Source organism: Musca autumnalis, unplaced genomic scaffold (genome assembly GCF_047663935.1).
Source record: "Musca autumnalis isolate F117 unplaced genomic scaffold, ASM4766393v1 scaffold_3, whole genome shotgun sequence".
In the NCBI taxonomy this organism is placed as follows: domain Eukaryota; kingdom Metazoa; phylum Arthropoda; class Insecta; order Diptera; family Muscidae; genus Musca; species Musca autumnalis.
In genome coordinates this window covers 194,774,215-194,792,646 of record NW_027411866.1, presented here as the reverse complement: position 1 = coordinate 194,792,646, position 18,432 = coordinate 194,774,215, and the positions used below count along the sequence as shown (strand labels likewise).

The 18,432-nt window shown below is 36.1% G+C and overlaps 1 protein-coding gene across 19 annotated transcripts in view; it reads left to right on the top strand.

The window, feature by feature from the left end:
• The window catches only part of Fur2 (furin-like protease 2), a 719,646-nt gene that overhangs the window by 495,755 nt on the left and 205,459 nt on the right, over positions 1 to 18,432 (top strand). The window contains exon 2 of one of the 19 annotated variants that reach the window (XM_073976176.1): positions 14,561 to 14,590. The exons of the other annotated variants lie outside the window; for them this stretch is intronic. The gene's annotated coding sequence lies outside the window, so the exon portion shown is untranslated. The remainder of the gene's footprint in view (positions 1 to 14,560; positions 14,591 to 18,432) is intronic. 19 annotated transcript variants of the gene reach the window in all.

The window sequence follows — 18,432 nt, the reverse complement described above, 5'->3', positions numbered from 1 at the left end:
CAGCTAAAACCCCTCAGTATTTTTTTTATACCCTCCACCATAGGATGGGGGTATATTAAGTTTGTCACTACGTTTGTAACTACTCGAAATAATCATTGTAGACCCCACAAAGTATATATATTCTTGATCAGCGTGCAATTCTACATCGATATAGCCATGTCCGTCCGTCTGTCTGTCTGTCCGTCTGTCCGTCTGTGGAAATCACTCTAGCGTCCGAACGGATTGACGTAGATTGATGAAATTTTGGGAAAATATGTTATATTTACGTAGGACTTTTGGTATTGAAAGTGGGCTATGTAGGTCCACGCTTTCGTATAGCCCCCATACAAAATGACGCGTGACGCGTCGTCGTTTTAAGGAATTTTTAAGATATTTGGCCCATTTTACCACCGAATTGGTTGTAATTTGGTACTTTGTGTCTCCAGAGGCCAAAAAATATTTCTACGAAAGTTGGGTTATATAGGTCCACATTTTGGTATAGCCCCCATATAAGGCCCCATATAAAGTACGCGTCATTTTAATATATTTTGAATGTATTAGACCCATTTGACCACAGAATTGGTTGTAATTTGGTATTTTGTGTCTTCAGAGGCCAGAAAATATTCCTACCAAAGTTGGGCTATATAGGTCCACGTTTTGGTATAGTCCCCACATAAGACCCCTTATAAAGTACGCGTCATTTTAATATATTTTGAATGTATTAGACCCATTTGACCAAAGAATCGGTTGTAACGTTGTATTTTGTGTTTCCAGAGCCTAAGAAACATTTCTACCATAAAATGTTTATATAGGTCCACGTGTTGATATAGCCCCCATAATACAATATCTCCCAATTTTCGATATTTTGAACGTTTTAGCCTCATTATCACACCGAGATGGCTGAAATTTGGTATTTAGTCTTCTTTAGGCGTATAAAACTTTCCCCCAGAAATTTGTAGGTATAGGTCCACGCCATCATATAGCCCCCATAGAACGGTACCTTCCGAATTTCGGTATTTTGAAGGTTGTGGCCACATTAATCCACCGAAATGGCTGAAATTTGTGGTGGAGGGTATAAAAAGTTCGGCCCGACCGAACTTAATGCTTTTCTTACTTGTTTTTTTTTTGAATGAAAATTTAAAAAAAACGGGGCTGTATTTTTTGCTATTATTTATTTGTATATTTATTATTGAAAAAACTTAAGAAATACTGAATTTAGTAAAAAAATTAAAATTTAAAAAAAAAAACATTATATATAATTGGACAATACAAAGGCACAAACAATTTAGTTCAACGTCATGTACACACAGAAAAAAGTGGCCTCTCTAACATATGTCCCAAAAAAGAATTTTGGCGAGTTTTTTGTTTTTATTGACTAACAACCACCACACACCACCAAACAAAGCTGATACAAATTTTGCTTTTACTTTAGTCACTTTTTGATTAGATCAACCGTTTTCAAAAAATAAATCCGAAAAACTAAAAACCCTTAAAATTTGACCTTTGACCCCGAATAATTTTTTTTTTGCACACATGGGATCGCTGGGGACTTTTAGGACATTGCTTCTAATGGCAAACCCTAGCTCTCCACCAAAATTCAGCTCTGTGGGAATTTTTGCTATTTCAATGTCTATTTTGACCGGACTAACAGCGGAAGTTGTTGGTTTGTTGATAGTCTCAATGTGATGGTGGGGGTTGTGTTGTGGTTTGTTGATACATTGTCAATGTGATGGTGAGACCGATGAAAATGTAGGGAATAACAGCCCAGCAAACCAATCGTACCGACTTCGTAACGAAATCCGAACAATGCACATGCACACAGCTCTTTATTATAAACCAGCATTCCGAAGCTGCGAGAGCCCTCTTGTTACTCTCTTTGACCAAAATACTCTCCAACCATAAAAAATATGTTGGTACCCAAACATTGTTTTTGCTGTCATTACCCCATCTTGGCCGGTCGGTATAAATTTAATACCATCATCTGGGATTTGATCTGCGGTTTCGTCGTCGTCTTCGCTTGTATTGAAAAGCAAGAGATTGGAAATGCTCTTTTCATATTCCGAACACATAAACTATATCCAAATTACAGGAAATTATATCCGTACCATTCTCTTGGTATGCCTGTACCATCACTCGTTGGTAGAGTATTCGGAGTTCGTTCTATCTCCTGTTCATCTCGATTTTTTCGCTTTTTTCCGCTTTTTCACTCCTCTATTTTTCCTATGGACGTTTCTCTTCTCTACTATTCTCCCGGTACCACTCTCGTGCGCTACGCGTTGCTACTGATTGTAAAGTAACCGTATATGCCTCATTGTTACATACCATACATAACTACCTTAGTGGAGGTCTCTGGTATCAGAGTATGGATTTTGCGGCCATTTGCATGAAGTGGGCAATACTTTGCCATTGTGCTAATATGTTTTTGGGACGAGGAGTGCTTTGATTAAGCAATTGGGCTAGTTGAGTGGAATATGCGGTGTCTATCTGTTCCGTAGCACACGCTTCTCGGTGGGGACTGAATTTCCCTATTGTCGGCCCAAAGATATCATATTTCCGGAATGGCAGTTATATTGGCCATACGATGGTCTTCACCCTACTGTCTACATCCGCCAGTGCGTAAACTACACCTTCTCTATAAAGAGTGCGAATAATCCAGGTGCAGATTCGCAGATCATGGTCTTTAAAACGTTTGCGGGGTTCGTCAACTCTAGAGGGGGTTGTTTATACCCTCAGCATTTATGCTAACGAGGGTGTATACACTTTCATACGGGCAAAATGTGCCTCATCGAAATAAAACCATTAAACCCAAGTATGTTTATACGAAATGTGTTTCAGACAATTTGGAGTCGATTGAGCAATATCCGTCTGTCTGGCTGGCTGGCTGGTGCGCACAATAACTCTCGAATGGATTAACCGATTCGGTCCTAAATTGACTTTCGTAATATTTTGCCCAAACTTAGTTTAAGTTCCAAGATGAGCTATATCGGTCCACTCCTTCCGGTACCTCCCCCACAAAAGTTCGAAAATGTTCGGAAAATTTGTGCGCACGATAACCCTTGAAGGAAATAACCGATTTGATCCATGCTTTGCATATATTGAAATTACTACTAAACTTAGATAAAGTTCGAAAACGGAGTCAATCAGTGCACTCCTTCTTCGGGTACCTCCCACACAAAATTTCGTAAAAGTTCAGTTTAGGACCTGCTCTCGAATCGTTTCGATTTTTGTTACAGCAGCTTGTATTCTCTGCTCCCATTACGACGGTGCAAGTTTTTTCAGGGGCAAGTCCATACTTCCCAGAAAATGGCCTGAAATATGCAAAAAGCCCCTATGACACCGTGTGTAGTAGATGGAGCGCAAGATAACTCTCGAACGGATCTGCCGATTCGGTCCAAAATTTGACCTTAAGACCTGATATCGAATCACTTTAATTTTTGTTGAAGCAACTTGCATTCACTACCTTCATTACGACGGTAAATGTTTTTTCAGGGGCAAGTCCATATTTCTTAGGAAAACAGCCCGAAAGGTGCAAAAAAAATCCCTATGTCACCATATATGGCTGTCAGAGAGCACGTCATATTATATCCAAACTTAGTTTTATGGGGCAATACCGGTCGAATTCCGAGTCTTTCCCCCTATATTTAAAAAATTTCACTAAAATGGTATGCACGAGAACACTTGGATGAGGCAACCAATTTGGTTGAAACTTTGGATCTCCTAATATTTTGTTTTGTCTCCCAAAATGGTATGCACGATATCACTTGGATGGGGCAACCAATTTGGCTCAAACTTTGGAACTCCTAATATTTTGTTTTGTCTCCTAATATTTAGTGTAACTTCTAAAATGGCCCATGTCGGCCCATGTGGTCCTCCCTAGGGTACCTCCAACACAAAAGTTCAACATTTGTGTCTTAGTGCAGTTAATTCCTAATCCACATTTTTGTCGGCAAGTTGAAATGTCCAAAAAGGGCCACAAAATTCTGAAGAGACCTTTAATACATTCGATCTGCCCGTAGGTAAAGGTTTCACTTCACATTGGCACATCTGTCGGCAAAGCCAACTGACGCTTTTTTACTTGTTATATTTTTCTTTTGTTTTTTTTTTTTCATAGCATGTTGTTTTTGAAATTTAAAATTTCAAAACGGGAAATGAAAAAACAGAATATCACACCGATTAACACTGAAAAGCTTTTCATTTGACCCTATTTCAATGGACAAAAACTATGCAGAAATGAATTATTTTAAAGCTTTTAAAGTTCACATTAAATTCCTTATTGCTCTTATTTATAAATATTTGTAAAAATTCATATTTTTTTTTAAACTACATATTGAGAAACAGTGTTACTCCATGAACGGGGAAAATCGATTATCCGTAAAGCCTCCGGTCCCGACGGTTAAACGAGGTCTGACTGTACCCAGTAAAAATAAAATGACTTATCTCCTGGGTTTTAAGGCGAGAACACAATGGATTTTTTTTCTATTATGCACACACCCACCACTATGTGACATGCATGTTTCGTCTTCGGTAAAGACTCTTCAGACATATCGGATGTGGAGCGGCTTCGATGTCCTCGAACTTTTCTTCTTTCAAATGCATTTTTGTTTTGTATTTTACAACAACAATGAGGATTTTCCCATTTAGTTGTGCTTTCATGACAAACGCTTAGCGCTGCCTTTTTTGAAAGTTATGAGTTTGGCTCTGAACGCTAACACGCCGTGACAACATTTTTTCTTGTGTTTTTCAAGGACGTGGGTTCAAAACCCAGCCTGGCTCAGCTGATTTTATTTATTTGAAAACTTTTGCCTTTTTAGGCGAAGATCATTTTTTTTAAGATTAATTTTTTAATTTATTTATTTATTTTTTTTTTAATCGAGCTTTATGATCTATTATGCAAGTGAAAAAGGAAAGCCGACGATTCGAACCCACACACCCACCACTATGTGACATGCATGTTTCGTCTTCGGTAAAGACTCTTCAGACATATCAGATGTGGAGCGGCTTCGAATGATCTTCGCCTAAAAAGGCAAAAATTTTCAAATTAACCCTCCGTCATGCACATGTATCTGGCCAGATATTTTACGAATTCAACTGCGATTTAAATATATTTCTGATTTAGCTAGGGGTTTGAGTCTCCAGGTACCCTCTACAAATATTGTAAGGTATCGTTTTATGAAAAAACACTTTAAAAAAACAACAACAATCTAAATTTATGTAGATTTTTTCATCTATACATCGTATACGTAGCGCATGTATCTGACCAGATACACACACATTTTGCTCCAATCCGGTATGCCTACAACATTCGAAATCAGATTATACATGTTTTAGTTGCTTACCTGAAGCTTTGTGAGACTTTTTAATTAAGAATTAATTAAAACTTACTTTATAACTACTAAATTTAATTGAAATGAACTTTATAAAAATTCTTGTTATTTTTTTGACATTACGAGTAAACACAAAAATACAATTTTTCTTGTTTTATTTCTCATATTTTTTACACGGGTTAAGCATGTACTAAGAACAAAAAAAGTGAAAATATATATCTGCCTGGCATGATAACAATACAAGAATATAATATTATCACTAAAATAGCATATTTGAATGTACTGAAATACATACTGTATCTGGCCAGATACATGCGCTACGTACGTGACTATTGGAACATGTGCATGACGGAGGGTTAACAATGGATTTTTGTTGCTTATTTTTTCTGCCTCGCTTCAAAGCGCAAAAGTGAAATTGTACTGTTTTTAATAGGACAGACCACAAAGTTGGAAATTGTTGAACTTTTAAATTCTTCCCCTGGCTTCATTTTTATACCCTCCACCATATGGAGGGTATAATTAAATTTGTCATTCCGTTTGTAACACATCGAAATATTCGTCGGAGCCCCATAAAGTATATATTTTATTGATCAGCAAAAAATTCTATGTCGATTTAACCATGTCCGTCTGTCCGTCCGTCTGTCTGTTGAAATCAAGATAGAGCTCGCAATTTTAAAGATAGATAGCCAATATTTGGTACAGAAGTTGTTATTACTTGCAGGACGGTTGGTATCGAAAATGGGCTATATCGGTATACGTTTTGGTATAGCCCCCGTAGAACGGTACCACCCGATTTTCGGTATTTTGAAGTTTCATTATCACACCGAACTGGCTGAAATTTGGAACTTAGTCTTCTTTAAGGGTGCAAAACTTCCCCCCAGAATTTTGTCGGTATCGGTCCACACCTTCATATAGCCCCCATAGAACGGTACCTCCCGATTTTCGGCATTTTCAAGGTTTTAGCTTCATTATTCTACCAAAATAGCTGAAATTTGGTACGTAGTCTTCTTTAGGGGTATAAAACTTTCCCCCAGAATTTTGTCGGTATCGGTCCACACCTTCATATAGCCCCCATAGAACGGTACCTCCCGATTTTCGGTATTTTGTAGGTTTTAGCTTCATTATCACACCCATATGGCTGAAATTTGGTACTTAATCTACGGTGGGGGTACAAAACTTTCCCCCAGAATTTTGTCGGTATCGGTCCACGCCTTCATATAGCCCCCATAGAACGGTACCTCCCGATTTTCGGTATTTTGAACGTTGTGGCCTCAATATTCCACCGAAATGGCTGAAATTTGGTATTTAGACTTCATTGGGGGTACTCAAACTTCCCCTTTAAATTTGTCGGTATATGTCCATGCCTTCATTTAGCCCCCATGGAAAAGTGTCTTCAATATTCCACCAAAATGGCTGAAATTTGGTATTTAGTATTCAATGTGATATAAAACTGTTCGCCAGAAATATGTCTGTACAGGTCCACGCTTTCATATTGCCCCATTTCTGACTTAAATTCGTCTGTATAGGTCCACTTTTCGATATAGCCCCCATAAAACGGTACCTCCGGATTTTCGTAATACTGAAGATTGTGACGTCAATATCCAACCGAAATGGCTGAAATTCGTTATTTCATCTTCCAAGAGTTATAAAATATTCCAGAAGAGTATTATCAGTATAGGTCCACGTCTTCCTATATCCCCATAGAAGTTTACTTCTTGATTTTCGGTATTTTTTTAGTTTTAGCCACATTCTCTTACCGAAATATAGGAAATTTGGTATTTTGTCTTCTTTGAGCCTAAAACCTTTCCGTCAGAAATTTGTCGGTATAGATCGATGTTTTGAAATAGCCCCCATAGAATGGTGCCTCACATTGTTTTACCGAAATTGCTGAAATTTAGAATTAAGTCTTCTTCATACACGAAAAGAAACTAATTATTGCATTTTTCTTCAATACAACTTGTGGTGGAGGGCCGAACTTAACGCCGTTCTTACTTGTTGACATTTCGTTTCGCTATTCAATTTGATATAAACAGGTTTTCAATCTGAAAAATAGAATTTTCATGTTCGGTACTAATTATTTGCGAACAATTCATATTAAAAAATTGAATTTTATTTGATATATTGAAATAATTATGTTTATAGCGCCCATGAATTTTACGCTTCGATATGTGATACCAAGAAATAAGCGGCCTAGTGAAGAAATATGCTAAGCAGGAAAATAAAGCTAAGAGCCAACTGTGTTCTCACCTTTAGAGCTTTATTCAACGCGAAAAAAATCTAAACTTCTACCTGAATAATCACGACTGAAAAGCACATCACATGCTCATAAAAGTATGCAGCAAATATAATTTCTTTCATTTCCCTTGAAAAAATAAACAAAAATCCATAAAACTCTTTGCCTACAATTGCTTATGTTTTTTTTTCACCAAAAAAGCAATAAATGATTACAACATTTTATAACCAGATTGAGTAGAGTATCATGTCCGTTTTTATATTTGATTTACATTGATGAATTAAATTACAATTTTATTATTTTATTACTCTATCAATTACGTGATACATTGCAACTGGGGTTTCTAAAAGGGATTTTTTCTTTTCGAAAGTAATAAAATTCATGTTCCATAAAATATTAAAAATAATATAATCAGAAAAAAACAACAACAATAACCCTTTGCAATAATATTACTTCTGTGTACAAAAGATATTTGCTATAGACTCTTTTTCAATTGGAATTCTACTGTTGTAGTTCAGCACTCTAACTCCAATTAAAATACAGTTTAATTCGTCCACAAAACATTTCTTAAATTTATATATATGCCTACATACAAAAATAAAATGGAAGAATTTTACATTGCAAACTAACTTAAAATTAATTTTTTTATCATTCATTGGTCAAGAAGCCAGCCAGACAGATACAACATCCACAGTTTTACAATTCAATTTCAATGTTTTGTAAATTGAATAAAAAATGTACAGCATTTCATTTCATTTGAACGAGAAAAAGAAAAAAAAATAAATCTATTCTTTTCTGTAATAAATAAAATCTCTTATCAAGATGGCCTGTTGTAAGAAAAGATTTCTTTTGACATTTCAGACATTGTGGTTAAAAACAACTTACATATCAGCAACACACATACACTTTTTTCATTTACCCATGTTTTCTTGTTTACAATCTCCGGTTTTATTTTTTTTAATTCGGTTTCGATTTTTTTCTTGTACAGAAAAATAAAACATTCTGTCATTTAATTGAATGGAATTTCTTAAAGTTTTTCTTTAATTTAATTGGTGGCAAAGTTTTCTTAGAAAGAAAGATGAAATTGTGACACAAAACTTAAGAAATTTTGCAGAAATAACTTGAGAATAATTTTGACAAAAGCACATGCGACGGCATCCATTGCTCTCGTCTAGAGTTTTTACATGAGGTTAATATAATTGTAGGATCTGTTGAGGGAGAATGGATAATGGCCATTTCAACCCAATTTCTATAGTGTCATAGGAATTTAGAATTTTTAGTTCACTTCTCCACTTCATTGCTTCGTTTTATTCAAAGAACATGTCCCATGGAAAACAAATGTACTACCCCACGGCAAATGTACAACTTCATTTTTCAGCTTCATATTTTTTCCCAGCATTACGCTATATTTCTTCAGAAGTTGTTTTTAACACTAAGTGGAGTGGAGTATTGTAAGGATCATTGAGATGTACAGTCATAATTTTTGCAAGCAACAATACAAGGCCCTTTTTCGCACAAAAATATATTAAATGGCCAATGTACGTGTTGCTTTTATTTTATAGACTAACATAGATTTTCGTATTAGGGTCGTCCAGTACAGAGATCCGAATAAGTGTTCTTTGGGGGGGGAATGGGACTGTAAAGCCCAATCATAACCATAAAGACTCGCTTAGTGTCTAACGTTATAAACTTCTATGAGTTATGTATGTATGTATAAGAAATGGTATAAGAAATAAAAAAGCATAACATACCCACAACCAAAGACAAATCACAAAACTCTAGATAAAAAAAATATATTCTATAACAAATCCTTAAAATCCCAACAACAATAAACTGTGAATTTCATGTTAAAGTCAGAGGAAATAAAATCTGCACGTAAAATTGCAATGAAGCAAGAACGAAGAGAAAAGATGAAAACAAAACAAAAGCGTATCAAATACATAAACTGTCGTATTTTCTAACTTCATTCACAGAAATAAGATTGTTGTTTTTTTAGAAATGTCAGTGTTTTATCGAAATGTGTGTGGGTGGGAAAACCAGCCATTGGAAATACTGAGATTTAAAGCAGTAAAAAAGTAGATGGCCAACAACTTGAAAAACATGTCCTTGGTTTACAATGTGGACACAGAGTAATAAAATAGAAATCAAAACAAGAATAAATGCAACAAAACACTTCTGTGTGCCAAAACATCAATAACCGAAATATATTTACATTGCTAAAAAATCGATAATGCGTGAATTTCTAAGAACGGAATAGTCCAGTCAAAATAGACATTGAAATGGCTAAAATTCCCACAAATTTGAATTTTGGTGGAAAGCTAGGTTTAGCCATTAGAAGCAACATCCTAAAAGTCCCCATCGATCCTATGTGTGCAAAAAAAAGTTATTCGGATTCAAGGGTCAAATTGCGGGACTTTGTTTGGTTTTTATACCCTACACCACTATGTGGGGGTCGGAATGGGCAAAAACTTATTTGGAGAAAAAGTCGACATTTTATTTCAAAGCGAATATCTCGGTTTCTATAAGGGGTATATCAAAAGCAAAACCTGGCAAGGAAAGTAGAAAATGTCACCTTTGCAACGATGTAACGTAGGTTGTCGTATTTTGCGATTTTAATAATAATGACGAATATCAAAGCTTTGGTTGGGCACCTTCCAAAATCAAAGTCTGACTATGAAAGTAGAAAATCCCATCTTTACAATGATGTAAAGCAGGTTGGCGTAGGTGACCAAATAACGGAGATATCGCAATAGTAGCTAATACATTAAATTTTTAATTTTTTATTTTGTAATCACGCTACACGTGGCAATTTTTATTAAATCATCACGAAATTTTGGGTGTTAATGGGGGTCCCACAGAGGAAAAACCTATTGATTTTGGTAATGGTCGGATATTATTCAGGGGTCGGAATGTGAAAAAAAAACTTATTTGGAGAAAAGGCCAACGTTTTATTTCAAGTAGAAAATATCATCTTTACAACGATGGTGGTCAAACAACTGAGATATCGCAACTGTGCAATCACACTACAGGTCGGAATTTTGATCGGATCCACACGAGGGTTGGGGATTGGTGGGGGTCTCACAGAGAAATAAGCCTATTGAAGCCTATTTATAAAGAAGCCTATCACACTTTATTTGAGTTGTATGCACTTAAATGCGTTTCAACAAAATTGACCTGTATTAATGAAGACATTCAGAGCAAAGGCGCTAATACCCTAGACAGATTGATTGAGTTTTTATTAAATGATTGCTCTATTCTAATGATTGCTCTACTCTCTATTATGGAATGCATTGTTTGCAAAACGAACTGACAAGTATTGCAAAATTTACTGATCGCTACCAATATCATGATTTCATCCCGGCGAAGGGAATTATCAATTGGCTTTATCAGCTTTTTGATTTGATGCTTTCTTGGTGAAAAACTGAGCTCTTAAAGTGCCAAATATTCCCATTTAAATGAGAATGACACTCACATTTCGTTCTTTTCCAAAAATGTCAGGGTAGAGTTTGCGATCACAAGCAAACAAGTCTCCATCAACGCTATGTGTGCAAAAACCGGTTATTCTGGTCAAAATTTAGGAATTTTTTATGTTTTCGGATTTTTTCTTGAAAACGGTGGGTCAAATCAAAAACTTACTAGAGCACATATTGTAAACAGAAAAATTCTCTACAAACTTGGTCTTTATAATTTTTTCATAAAAAGAACCATTCATAAGATATAGCGGTTCTAAAAACAAAAGAACTCTTCCCCAATTTTATGACGACACGAGCACATTTATTCTTGAGCTCGTATCGTCATAAAATTGGGGAAGAGTTATTTGTTTCAATACAAAAAAAACTAAGAGAACTGATGAGTCCAAGTGGCGTTGGACCATAGACAAATGAATTTTATAGACAAAGAAATGCTATCACCAATGTTGTTAACATTGAGTTTGTTGACAGAATCGCTCAATTAAAAATGTCACGATTTTATAAATATTTTGTTCTAACAAAAACTCTATGGAGTTAGTATTTGACGAAATCTATATCATCAATTAGAAATATAGAAGAAAATCTTTCCATGTTCCTCCAAAAATCGCCTCCGAACAATTTTCAGTTTTTCTGTTTCGAGTTGGTTGACAGCACATAATATGAGTATTTCTTTGTCTATACGATAATTTGTCTATGGTTGGACGAAACTAGTCTTCTCTGCCTTTACTAAAATTAAATCAATGTTAACTGCACACCACTTTAAAAAAGTTTTTGTCTTTAAAGTGTAAAAACAACAAAAAACTGATATTAAGCTGCATTACCTTACAATAATAAAATATAATTTTTCACTCAAACACACCACACCTCATCTGGGAAAAAGGGGTTTGTTTGTGCTAACAAAAATTGTTTGCCGACGGTGAGAGATAAACTCACATCTGTCGTTTTTATAGTGGGACACACACCCTGTCCTACCGTTACCCATTACTTAGTAATATGTAAAATAAGTGATTTTGCGTCGTTAATTGTTTAAATAATTGTTTAAGAAATAATCATTTCTTTCCGTCTAAGGATAATGAAGAGGCATGCTCGTTTATATTTACACTAGCAAAGTGTCCGCTACTTCTCACGAGGAAGGGACTTAAAAAATAAATAAACAATATTTAATATGGAAATGACGAACACTCAACACTTTGATGTACTAATACCAATTTTAATCAATATTTATTTTTATTTCGTAATACTTTAGTACGATTTTCAAAAAAAAAAAAAAAAAAAATCCGCCGTATCTCATCCTTACACATCAACAGTGAACCACATTCTTTGAGGCATTTTAATTAAGTGCTTTCTGTCCTCAGAAGGCAAAATATTCTTGTAAAGAAATAATTAAAGATCAATTTTAGTACCATTTATTACTTCTTGTAAAATTATAGTAGGTGTTTCCAATACGACTTTGGTACTTTTCGTACCTTCTTATATCAACCATATATACCATCAGCGGTTGTTATTGCCAGTTCTATCAGTAACCCCCAAACCAATTATAGTACTTTACATATAAATAGCCCGATAAATAGCCCCCCCCGATAGCCGTAGTCGCTAGTGCTTTTAGCTATAAGTTTATTATAATTTTTAATTGTAATAAATATTTAAATAAAAAAATAAAAAAATAAATAAACCCTGACTCTTAGAACAATAACAAACAAATAACAAATTTAGACCGATTTAGTACTTTTCGTAAATTTATGGTATATATTTCTTACAACACGTCCAACGTTATATACCAATACTCACTCACGTATTTCGGCAACCAAATATCTCAATCCTACACTGAATAATACCAGTAATCTTAATTCGAAACTACCTGAGACCTACACTTCGACACTAATCTTAATCCCAAATTTCAGGATTATAGCTCACCTAAATCCAAATTTTACCAATTTTAGTACTATTTAGTACTTTTGTTTATTAAGTCTATAGATATAACAAATATCCTTACAAACTAATATAATACATATTTACAATATTTTAAGCTATTATAAACAGATGCAGAAATTTATGTATTGAGGTATAGTATTATTTTGCTTTTCAAAATATTCTTATTTTCAGATAAGTCTATGTGATCGTAATACTTATTAAACTGGACATTTAAGCGTCGGAGCGGGTCGTTATTTGCATAATTAGATTGATGATATTGAACTCGTGATAGTTGAAAATTTCGTGTAGGTCTAATGGGAACATTTATTAAGATTTTGTTCAGTAATAATTTAGAGGATATTTTACCTTGAATTACGCTTAAAACAAAATTTAAACCAAGCATTACCCGCCGACTTTTCAGTGAAGGTAGTTTAATTATATTGAGTCTAAATTCATAAGAGGGCAATGTTTGATGATTCCAGCCAAACTAGGAGAAATTGTTTTTGGACTGATTCGATACTCCAGCGATAATATTAATTCCAAATTTGAGGATTCCAGATCTCTTCATTCACCCAAATCCAAATTGTACCAAATTTATTTCGTTTCGAACTCATAAGTACGAATTTTCAAGCCTTCCGCAATCCTTCACTCCCACAGTAACCTTAATTCTAAATTTTAGAATTCCAGCTCTATCGGTTCATGCAAATCCCAATTGCACCAAATTGACTACCATTTAGTACTTTCCGTACCTAAAAGTGCGAATTGCTAAAACTACCTCAATCTGACACTCCCACCGTAATCGTTATTCCAAATTTTAAGATTCCAGCTTTATCCGTTCACCCGAATCCAAATTGTATCAAATTTAGTACCATTTGGTGCCTTTCGTACGCTTAAGTCCGAATTTCCAAAACTACCCCCTTCACTCAAATCCTACTCTTCAACATTAATTTTAATTCCAGTGTGCAAAAGCAGTTCTATCGGTTCACTCTAATTCAAATTGTGCTAAATTTAGTACTTTTCGTACACATAAGTACGAATTTCTAAAACGCTTTCCATACATCAACACCACTTCCCAACCTTGATTCCCATACCAAATTTCAATGTTCTATCCATTTAAGATATACAATTTGTACTAAATTTAGTAACTTTTAGTACTTTTCGTATACTTATACTTCGAATTTTCAAAAACCCTTTGGTACACCTATCTATTTCTACATTTCTGACCCTCATTCCAAATTTTAGAATTCTATTTCTTCCGGAGGGTACCATATACATATATAGTACCTTTTGGTACTTTTCGTACCCTTATAGTTCGAATTTCCAAAAACCCAGCCCTATCTCACCCCTACACACCAAAATTTCAAGCTTCTAGCTTCAGCCGTTTCGTCTGGGCGATGATCTGTCAGTCACTCACTCTCTTATCACTAAGCTCTTTTATATAATAAGATTATACGAGGGTTACTCCGCTCATGTGCACATGCCATTTGTACCAATTATCGAATTGTTCGATTTAACAGCATTTAAATGTTAATGAAACTACTTATAGGGATAGAAAGTTTATTGTGAAAAATCGATTTTTTTCAAAATATTTGCTAATTATTTCATTATTTGTTACTAATATATTTTTTATTTTTTCTTTATAGGTATGTTATGTCAGCATCTTTATACAATTGGTAAGATTAAATTATTACTTTATATTAAATTTTGGAATTGGTTCGAAAATATTTGAGAAGTATTTGTACTAGGTTTCTTCCTCCTAATGTAAAAATATTTATAGTGTGCTATATAATGCTTCAGATTTCGGAGTAACGCTATATTCGCATTATTTTCATGGTCATACAATGGATTCCGTGGTATACTTTGCCATTGCACAAATATATACATATATGGAACGACTTGTCTTCATCGGAGTCATCATTCGATTTAGTGGCATGCACATTTTGATTTATCTTCGGTAAAAAGTGGTTTAAAATTTAAACTCCTACCTTCAAAAATCGTTTAAAAGTAGCATCTGTTGGCCATTATAACGGCAATTTACAGTTGTATGTATTTATACTCACATCGAAGTAAGTTCTAAATCCCAAAAGTACCTGTTTTGTTTAACACATTTTAACACTAATGAAACTAATTTGACAAACAAAACTTGGCATATTATATTTAATGAGCTGAATGCCATACGGTGTTTCACTTTACAATCTACTTTAACATATTGACTTCCTCAATGGCATAAAGAAATCGTAGATGTATATGTGGGCTCCACCACATACATAAATCCATGCACCATTAGAACATTAATTTTATGGGTGAAACAAACAACTAAACAACCAAAATGAAAGAAAGATATAGAAATAACGCACACGTAGTTTTACTCTAATACCTAATGACATTGTCACGTCTCGCAGGATACTATAATGACTTCGCACATTATACTAATTTTTTTCCATTTCATTCTTTTCCCTCCATCTGCGTTTTTCACCCAACACTAATCTCTTAAATAAATGTTACCATATTATTAACTAAAGAAATCTCTGCGCTGACATAAGAAAAAAACGTAACGGCGGCGGAGGGAAACATACGACGAAGCTTGCTATGCAAAACAGCTTCAACTAAACGATAACGAGTATAGAATGTCTTCAAAGAAATTCTAGAGATAAAGTATGAACGTAAAGGTCCTTTACTTGGAACATGTCAAACGCAGATATGTGAACATTTTGTTTTATCACCGGAGAGATAGACAGAAAGACGACATCGGCATCATTATGCAAAAATTTGCAAAAGACCATCATACCAAGGATATACAGATGAATGGTTGACTGGTTGATGCTTGCTGGTGGCTGGCTGTTAGATTATGTAGTTGTTTTACCTTCCGAGCAAATGTGGGGGAAATCTTTTGTTTTTTCTTTGCTCCCTCTCTCACAGCCAAGAAAACTAATCATGCATCACAAAAGTGAAAGAATGCTTAATGTATCTACACATAGAAGTGCAACAAAGGACAGACGTGGGTTCTAACGAATAACATCTGTACGTTTTAAAAGGTATTTTATGAAAAGGTATAGCAAACCAAATTAACCCATTTAGGGTATCAAAATTAGCATTGTTCTCGGGAAATACGGAATAATCGTCTATACTTAATTGAATGGTAATGGCAGTATTATTCAGAACATCTGAATACTCCCGGAAGCCTTCTAAGGTCCCGAGCTTAGTTGAGTCAAAACTACTCTGGTTTGTAGTGGCAGCTGACGCCCTTCAGCTGCGATAGATGGGGATGTTCTCCGAGGACCGCACTAACAGAAAAGTTGTTTGTGGCATCTGCGACTGAATTCTGTGTGAACGATATGTAGAGCTGTTTGATGGGCTTATTGATCTATAGGTTCCCTCTTATCACGTAGGACCTCTATTCCTAGATCATGAAGATCCCTCCTGAAATGCCAGGGTGGGGGGATCCTCATATATTTCATAGTATGGGTCTCACGTTATCATCTGAGCAAGTAATCCAACAAGAGCTAGAGCATGCCATTGGGTTGATATACTGGAAGAATCTTTGTCTACTCATGTAGATCCACTGAAGGAATGAGGAGGCAACTTGCTGTAGTTCTCAGGACGGCATTCTGACCTATTTAAATATTTTTACATCACATTGCACTTATGTTCGCGGTCCCCATCGTGTTTTAGATGGTCAGCAAGGTTTCTTTATCTGCACCCAAGTGCTGCCGGCTTGGATTTTGATGATCTGTTTCCTACATCTCAGCTTGTCCCAGATAGCTGTGGCATATGCGGACGATGTGAACATGTTTTCGATTGTGTGGCTTTATCACATCCCACTGGCGTCCGCATATATAATTGATTATCCAATGTTTCAAACTTGGACTGGAGGTTGATCTGCTCAATGACCTCAAACAGCGTGGAGTGTTTGACAGTATTGAAGGCTTTTCATAATTCGAACGCCTCCAAAGCTATCCTGTCGCACAACTTGCTCTGGTTGAGTTCACGAATAAAATGTGTGGGGATGACGTGCAGCGCTCTCATCGTGCGTTGCTGCTTCCGGAACCCATGCTGATGATCGATAACTGGATAGCTATTTTTGACCCTAGGGAGGAGTAAGGCCTCAAGAGCCTTTGCCACGGGCGACAAAATCGAAATGGGTCTGTACATCTCACTTTTGCTGGCATCCTCGCTTGGCTTCAGTAGCGAGACCACCGAGCCAATTTTCCCGATTTGGGAAAAAATGTGGGTGGCTAGTGAACCTGCTTTATGGGCTTATTGAATAAGAGGCTCTCTATTGTCACGTCGTACCTCTCTTCCTAGATGATGAAGATCCCTCCTCACATACCGGGGTGGGGAATGGTCTTATATGCCATAAGTTGGCTCTCCCGAGCAGCGACTGCAACGAAATCATGACCTTGTGTTTCTGTACAGGAATAATTGTTGACACCTTATGTAGATCATCCAGTTCTCAGGGTGGTATTCTGACCGGTTTGAATATTTTTCCATTGCGTTGCACTTATATTCGTGGACCACACTGACGCCGCATAGCTTACCACAGACCAAAATGTTTATATGTGGTCAACAAGGGTTCTTTACTTTCTTTCTTCTGCACACCAAGTGCTGCCAGCTAGGGACATCTCAGCTTGTCGCAGATAGCGACGGAATTCCAGTCCATGTGTTGAACAGAGTGGTCGTAGATTTTGTGGCGGATATTTGCATATTCCTCGCGTCGAAAAAGGCGGCAAGATCAGACAAATACCTCTCTTCCTAGATGATGAAGATCCCTCCTCACATACCGGGGTGGGGAATGGTCTTATATGCCATAGGTTGGCTCTCACGATAACACCCGAGCAACGACTGCAACGAAATCATGACCTTGTGTTTCTGTACAGGAATAATTGTTGTCTCCTCATGTAGATCATCCAGTTCTCAGGGTGGTATTCTGACCGGTTTGAATATTTTTCCATTGCGTTGCACTTATATTCGTGGACCACACTGACGCCGCATAGCTTACCACAGACCAAAATGTTTATATGTGGTCAACAAGGTTTCTTTACTCTCTTTCTTCTGCACACCAAGTGCTGCCAGCTAGGGACATCTCAGCTTGTCGCAGATAGCGACGGAATTCCAGTCCATGTGTTGAACAGAGTGGTCGTAGATTTTGTGGCGGATATTTGCATATTCCTCGCGTCGAAAAAGGCGGCAAGATCAGACAAATAGGAGTTCAGCCTTTCACAAATGATATCAGGAAAGGTACCAGACACCAAAATCGTAAATCCGCATAGGTTACAACTTCAGTGTCGCCTGGATGGGGTGGAATACAGGAGAGAATGAACTGCTGAACTCCCTGTTTCACTCTGCGGTGCTTGGACTTCTTATTCCTGTATTCCATGTAATTGGCGCCCGCACATATAATTGATTATACAACGTTTCAAATTTGACAGGAGGGTAGTTTGCTCAATGTCCTCAAACAGGGTGGAGTGCTTGACAATATCAAAGACTTTTCATAAGTCGAACGCCACAAACACTG